Raw genomic sequence first — 7,593 nt, forward strand, 5'->3', positions numbered from 1 at the left:
GTCACTACAAAGATACAGGAATCGTTCCTAACTCAGTTGCCGGAGAGGAAGGAAACTGCTCAGGGATTTCACATTGAGGCCAATGGTGACTTTAAAACAGTTACAGAGTTGAATGGCTGTGATAGGAGAAAACTGAGGATGGATCAACAACATTGTAGTTACTCCACAATACTAACCTAATTGACATAGTAAAAAGGAGGAAGCCTGTATAGAATAAAACATATTCCAAAACATGCATCCTGTATGCAGTAAGGCACTAAAATAATACAGCAAGAAATGTGGCCAAGCAATTCACTTTTTGTCCTGAATACAAAGTGTTATGTTTGGGGCAAATACAACACAACACAATAGTGAGTACCATTGTCCATATTTTCAAGCATAGTGGTGGCTGCATCATGTTATGGGTATGCTTGTAATCGTTAAGGACATGGGAGTTTTTCAGGATAAAAAATAAACGGAATAGAGCTAAGCACAGGCAAAATTCTAGAGGAAAACCTGCTTCAGTCTGCTCTCCACCAGACACTGGGAGATGAATTCACCTTTCAGCAGGACAATAACCTAAAACAAAAGACCAAGTCGACACTGGAGTTGCTTACCAAGAAGACAGTGAATGTTTCTTAGTGGCTGAGTTACAGTTTTGATTTAAATCTACTTCAAAATCTATGGCAAGACCTGAAAATGGTTTTCTAGCAATGATCAACAACTAACTTTAAAGAGCTTGAAGAATTTTCAAGTGTGGAATGCTCTTAGAGACCTACCCAGAAAGACTCACAGCTGTAATCACTTCTACAAAGTATTGACTCAGGGGTGTGAATACTTATGTAAATTTGATATTTCAGCCTGGATTCGAACCAGGGTGTCTGTAGTGACGCCTCAAGCACTGAGATGCAGTGCCTTAGACCGCTGTGCCACTAGGGAGCCCATTATGGGGTAGTGTGTAGATGGGTGATAAGAAAAAAAACAAGTCAGGCTGCAACACAACAAAATGTGGAGTGGTATATCAAAAAGTGAGCTGGGGATCCTTACTGAGCTCCCTGGGTAAGGTACCGTCGGCCTGGCGGATCTCAAACCTCCCTGCCGCCCTGCACAGCAGCTCCAGACACTCCTCCTCTTGCTCCGCCCCCAGGCCCCGGGCCAGTAGGGCCACCAGGCGAGAGATGGGCGTCTGGCCCTTTAGAAAAACACACACCTCTGCTCCTTTCTCCAACAACAGCTCGACACAGTCCGCATCAGCCACCATGCCACCATACAGGCACAGTGCAAGAGCTTTAGAGTGCCATGCATACGGTTCACATCAGCTCCCTGATAGTAGAGGCATTGATGTAATTGTCGACAGATAACAGACACCATAAACAACAAGTCATATTCAATAACATCAGACAATCAGAATTGTGGCAGAGTTGAAAGATAGCTTTAGAACTACGAAGTGTTGACAAAATTACCAACACGCAGAGATAATGTGTGGGTTTGAAGGAGTTATCTTTTCTACAATAAGGTAAGCTCTAGGGCACCACCGATGAAATAAGTACAGTGGTGTGAGTGTTAACCTTTCATCTCTACAGTTCAAAGATAAGCCGACCTACACTTCGAATGAGATGCTCCACATTGTCGTGTGGGAAAGAGCGAATTGCAGCGATGGTGCGGATGAGCCTCTCATACAGGGAATATTTACTCTGAATAGATTGCATGATGTACCACATAGTAGAACTCATGTGGAGCTGAGGACCACAGGCAGGGGTGCACTGACACCACAGTCTACAACACCTGGCTGGCCAAGTTGGAGTTTCAGATCTGAAAAATAAAAAAACTGTTGGTATTGATAATGGTAAAGAATTACAGGTGTTCACTTGGAAGATTGGTTTGAGCTAGGACTAGTCTCTCTAGTCTAGACAGACGGGTTGCCTTCCAGAATGTACCAACGTTCCAGCCGGAGGAGGCTGGTGGGATGATATATCGGAGGACTGGCTCATTGTAATAGCTGGAATGGAATACATTGAAAGGAATTAAACAAATCAAACAGATGGAAACCACATGTTTGACTCCATTCTATGTATTCCATTCCAGCCATTACAATGAGCCCATCCCAATTATCGGTCTGGGATTTCTGAGACTTAACTAGAACGACATTATATTCTAGCAAAATAATTTGTAGGCTTTTATGCATCAAAGGGGAGTGCAATCCCCTCTGGTCAATATGTAAATGTGATGTTGACTGACATTGACATATTGCGCATCAAAACAATAACAACCCTTGTAACCTTTCTGTTTTGATACCCCGTTTTCACACCAACTGAATGGCTACTACTGTACAAGACAGCTAGCATAATTTCCTAACCTGTCAAACGTTTTTCAAGCTTTACCTGTGCATCATTAGGAAAAAAGTAGAAACTAAACTAAATACCTACCTTGTTAGGTTAACCTTGCAAGAAAACAACTTGCTAGCCCGTTTATCATCTGTTGGAACTCGTCGACTAGTAGTAGTAGAAGTAGTAGAAGTTAACATTAATGCTGACTAATACTTAGTGTCAAACTAGTTAGCTAACTTACTTGCATTAGCTAAGCCAGCGATAAATAAATAACATAGCTAAGCTATAGCTATCTAGCTAAATTCTTAAACATATTTTCAGTAGTTAACCCAAAAACAAGCTTGGAAAACTAAATGTCGCGGCCTCGGCAGCAGCTAGCTAACGTAATCGGTTAGCTGTTTTCCACTCTAGTTGACCGCTATAGCAGATAAGATAACAATTATCATACATTTGAATGATTGTGATGAACGTATAAAATATTCCCATAGCTCGACATAAAATTCAAGTTGCCTTGTTATGTCGATATTTTGGGGTCCACAGTTTAAAGAAATGCAGTAACACTGTGCAATGCAAGCTTGAAAAACACAGAGGTGGTAAAGTAATTTTATTTGCTGCTAAAACATGCGACTGGACTACGCCCACAACATCTACACAGGAATCTACTCTGACATTGAATTTTGTGTTTTTGTCAGTGGTGGAAAAAGTACCACATTTTCATACGTGAGTAAAAATAAAGATACCTTAAAAGAAAATTACTCAAAAGTGAAAGTCACCCAGTAAAATACTACTTGAGTAAAATTCTAAAAGTATTTGGTTTTAAATGTACTTAAGTATCAAAAGTAAAAGTATAAATAATTTTAAATTCCTTAAATTAAGCAAACCAGATGGCACCATTTTTTGGGGGGGGGAAGCTACGGGCAAACTCCAACATTCGGACATCATTTACAAACAAAGCATGTGCGTTACGTGAATCCTCCAGATCAGAGGCAGTAAGGATGGCCAGGGATGTTTTTTTTACATTTATTTTAGTAAACCTTTTTTAACTAGGCAAGTCAGTTAAGAACAAATTCTCATTTAAAATGATGGCCTACCGAAAGGCAAAAGGCCTCCTGCGGGGACGCGGGCATGGGATTAATTTATTTGTATTTTTAAATACAATATAAATATAGGACAAAATACACATCACAACAAGAGAGACCTAAGACAACAACATAACAAGGCAGCAACACAGCATGGTGGCAACTCAACATGACAACAACATGGTAGCAGCACAAAACATGGTACAAACATTATTGGGCAAAGTCAACAGCACAAAGGTCAAGAAGGTAGAGACAACGATACATCATACAAAGCAGCCACAACTGTCAGTAAGAGTGTCCATGATTGAGTCTTTGAATGAAGGGATTGAGAAAACAGAACAGGGATTGCAGACGGTGTAGCTCAAAGCGACAGGTTATACGACTTTACCATTGTGTGTAGGCTATTATGCCCCCTGTGTGCAGTGAATTTGCATGTTGGTGCAATTGCATGTGTTGAAAATACAAAAAACAACTTTAGTAGAACTGTAAAGTATTTTTACTTAAGTACTTTACACCGATCAATCAATCAAATGTATTTATAAAGCCCATTCTACATCAGCTGATGTCACAAAGTGCTGTACAGAAACCCAGCCTAAAACCCCAAACAGCAAGCAATGCAGGTGGCTCAGTGTCCTTCACCTCTAAATGCATTTTATGCTCGATTCGAAGCAAGCAACACTGAAGCATGGACGAGAGCACCAGCTGTTCTGGATGGCTGTGTGATAACGCTCTCGGTAGCCGATGTGAACAAAACCTTTAAACAGGTCAACATTCACAAAGCCGCTGGGCCAGACGGATTACCAGGACATGTACTCAAAGCATGTGCACACCAACTGGCAAGTGTCTTCACTGACATTTTCAACGTCTCCCTGACCGAGTCTGTAATACCTACATGTTTCAAGCAGACCACCATAGTCCCTGTGCCCAAGGAAGCGAAGGTAACCTGCCTAAATGATTACTGCCCCGTGACACTCATGTCGGTAGCCATGAAGTGCTGGCTCACATCAACAGCATCCTCCCAGACACCCTAGACCCACTCCAATTTGCATGCCGCCCCAACAGATCCACAGATGACGCAATCTCAATCGCACTCCACACTGCCCTTTCTCACCTGGACAAAAGGAACACCTATGTGAGAATGCTGTTCATTGACTACAGATCAGCGTTCAACACCATAGTGCCCACGAAGCTCATCACTAAGCTAAGGACTCTGGGACTAAACACCTCCCTCTGCAACTCGATCCTGGACTTACTGACGGGCCGCCCCCAGGTGGTAAGAGTAGGCAACAACACGTCTGCCACGCTGATCCTTAACACTGGGGCCCCTCAGGGGTGTGTACTTAGTCCCCTCCTGTATTCCTTGTTCACCCACGACTGCGTGGCCAAACACGACTCCAACACCATCATTAAGTTTGCTGACGACACAACAAAGTACACACCCCTGAGGGGCCCCAGTGTTAAGGATCAGCGTGGCAGACGTGTTGTTGCCTACTCTTACCACCTGGGGGGCGGCCCGTCAGATCACCGCTGATCACCGACAACGATGATATGGCCTATAGGGAGGAGGTCAGAGAACTGGCAGTGTGGTGCAAGGACAACAACCTCTCCCTCAATGTGAGCAAGACAAAGGAGCTGATTGTGGACTACAGGAAAAGGCGGGCCGAACAGGCCCCCATTAACATAGTGGAGCGGGTCGAGAGCTTCAAGTTCCTTGGCGTCCACATCACCAACGAACTATCATGGTCGAAACATACCAAGACAGTTGTGAAGAGGGCACAACAAAACCTTTTCCCCCTCAGGAGAATGAAAAGATTTATCATGGGTCCCCAGATCCTCAAAAGGTTCTACAGCTGCACCATCGATTGCACCCTGACCGGTTGCATCACCGCCTGGTATGGCAACTGCTCGGCATCTGACCGTAAGGCGCTACAGAGGGTAGTCCGAACGGCCCAGTACATCACTGGGGCCAAGCTTCCTACCATCCAGGACCTATATAATAGGCGGTGTCAGAGGAAAGCCCATAAAATTGGCAGAGACTCCAGTCACCCAAGTTATAGACTGTTTTCTCTGCTACCGCACGGCAAGCGGTACCGGAGCGTCAAGTCCAGGACCAAAAGGCTCCTCAACAGCTTCTACCCCAAAGCCATAAGACTGCTGAACAGTTCATAAAATCGCCACCGGACAATTTACATTGACCCCCCTCCCTTTTGTACACTGCTGCTACTCGCTGTTTGTTTGTTACCTATGCATAGTCATTTCGCCCCGACCTACATATTACCTCAACTAGCCTGTACCCCATCACACTGACTCGGTACTGGTGCCCCCTGTATATAGCCTCATTGTTGTTATTCTTATTGAGTTATTTTGTATTATTACTTTTTATTTGATTCTATTTGGTAAATATTTTCTTCTTCTTGAACTGCACTGTTGGTTAAGGGCTTGTAAGTAAGCATTTCACAGTAAAGTCTACATTTATTGTATTCGGCGCATGTGACAAATAAAGTTTGATTTGATTTAACCAAACTGTTCAACACTGATAAGTACTTAAACTTTGCACTATACAGATTTGTTTATCTACATAGTTTGATAACTGCTGAACACTAAAATTCTATATTTTAAAACACGAATGAATCAACTGACATCAATTTACACTGGAAGGTAAAACCAAATCATGTATGGATGTGGCTGTAAATACTACATCATCGTCCATCAGCCAGTGTGCTTCAAAAGGACAAAGTAGAAAGACTGCCATGTGCTACCATTATAGTGTAGTGTACAATGCACTGCTCAAATACAGGTTGTATATAAGAATTTATAAACTGGGTGGTTCGATCACTGAATGCTGATTGGCTGACATACTGTGGTATATCAGACCCGTATTCCACTTACGTTGGTAACCAGTTTATAATAACAATAAGGCACCTCCGGGGTTTGTGGTGTATGGCCAATATACCACGGCTAAGGGCTGTATCCAGGCACTCCGCGTCGAGCATAAGAACATCCCTTAGCTGTGGTATATTGGCAATATACCACAACCCCTTGTGCCTTATTAATGAATATTCCGCTCATCTGAATTTAATTTATACACAGTAAGCCGATGAATTTTGGCAATCAGAGAGACGTGATACTGTATCAGTTGACAAGTCACATAGAAAATGTGATCATTTACAATGTTGCATGGGGCAGAAATGGAATACACACATTGTGCTAGCTAGACCAATATGTTTGTACAGTATACTGTCTTTAAAATACTCCCATTTCTGATTATTTGTTATGAATTTAAGACGGGGGCCTTATAAGTGCTCTCCGTTTTGAGTTTTGTACTAAGAGCTTTGAAAATACACCACTTGCATGTGAAAAATGTGCCAGTGAATCTACTTTTCTGATAAACTCTTCACCTTTCTTCTTGCACAACAAGGAAATGTACCAAGGTTATACAATGGGGAAGTTTATAGCTTTGAATGAAAATGAATGGAGAAGGCATGTAATGAATAACCAGCCAGCAAATACTACAGAGATACACTACATGACCAAAAGTATGTGGACACCTGTTTGTCAAACATCTCATTCCAAAATCATGGGCATTAATATGGAGTTGTTCCACCCTTTGCTGCTATAAGATCCTCCACTCTTCTGGGAAGGCTTTCCACTAGATGTTGGAACATTGTTGCGGGGACTTGCTTCCATTCAGCCACAAGGGCATTAGTGAGGTTGGGCACTGATGTTGGCTGATTAGGCTTGGCTCATAGTCAACGTTCCAAATCATCCCAAAGGTGTTCGATGGGAATGAGGTCAGGGCTCTGTGCAGGCCAGTCAAGTACTTCTACACCGATCTTAACAAACCATTTCTGTATGGACCTCGCTTTGTGCATGGGGGCATTGTCATGCTGAAACAGGAAAGAGCCTTCCCCAAACTGTTGTCACAAAGTTGGAAGCACAGAATCGTCAGTCCAACGGCGACAAGCTTTACTCCACTCCAGTCGACGCATTGAGCATGGTGATCTTAGGCTTGTGTGTTGCTGCTCGGCCATGGAAACCTATTTCATAAAGCTCCTGACGAACTGTTATTGCGCTGACGTTGCTTCCAGAGGCAGTTTGGAACTCGGTATTGAGTGTTGCAACTGTGGACTGACAATTTTTACAGTACAGCTTGCAGTACAGCAAGCAACAGGAGTAGGTGTCACAACCACTTAGCTGTTGTGAAAGCA

General features: G+C 43.0%; 1 pseudogene; it reads right to left on the reverse strand.

Annotated features, from left to right (window-relative positions):
- Positions 1-1,000: 1,000 nt before the first annotated feature.
- On the reverse strand, positions 1,001-1,712 carry LOC120059593 (annotated as a pseudogene).
- Between the last annotated feature and the right edge of the window lie 5,881 nt (positions 1,713-7,593).

This window comes from Salvelinus namaycush, chromosome 14 (genome assembly GCF_016432855.1).
Source record: "Salvelinus namaycush isolate Seneca chromosome 14, SaNama_1.0, whole genome shotgun sequence".
NCBI lineage: Eukaryota > Metazoa > Chordata > Actinopteri > Salmoniformes > Salmonidae > Salvelinus > Salvelinus namaycush.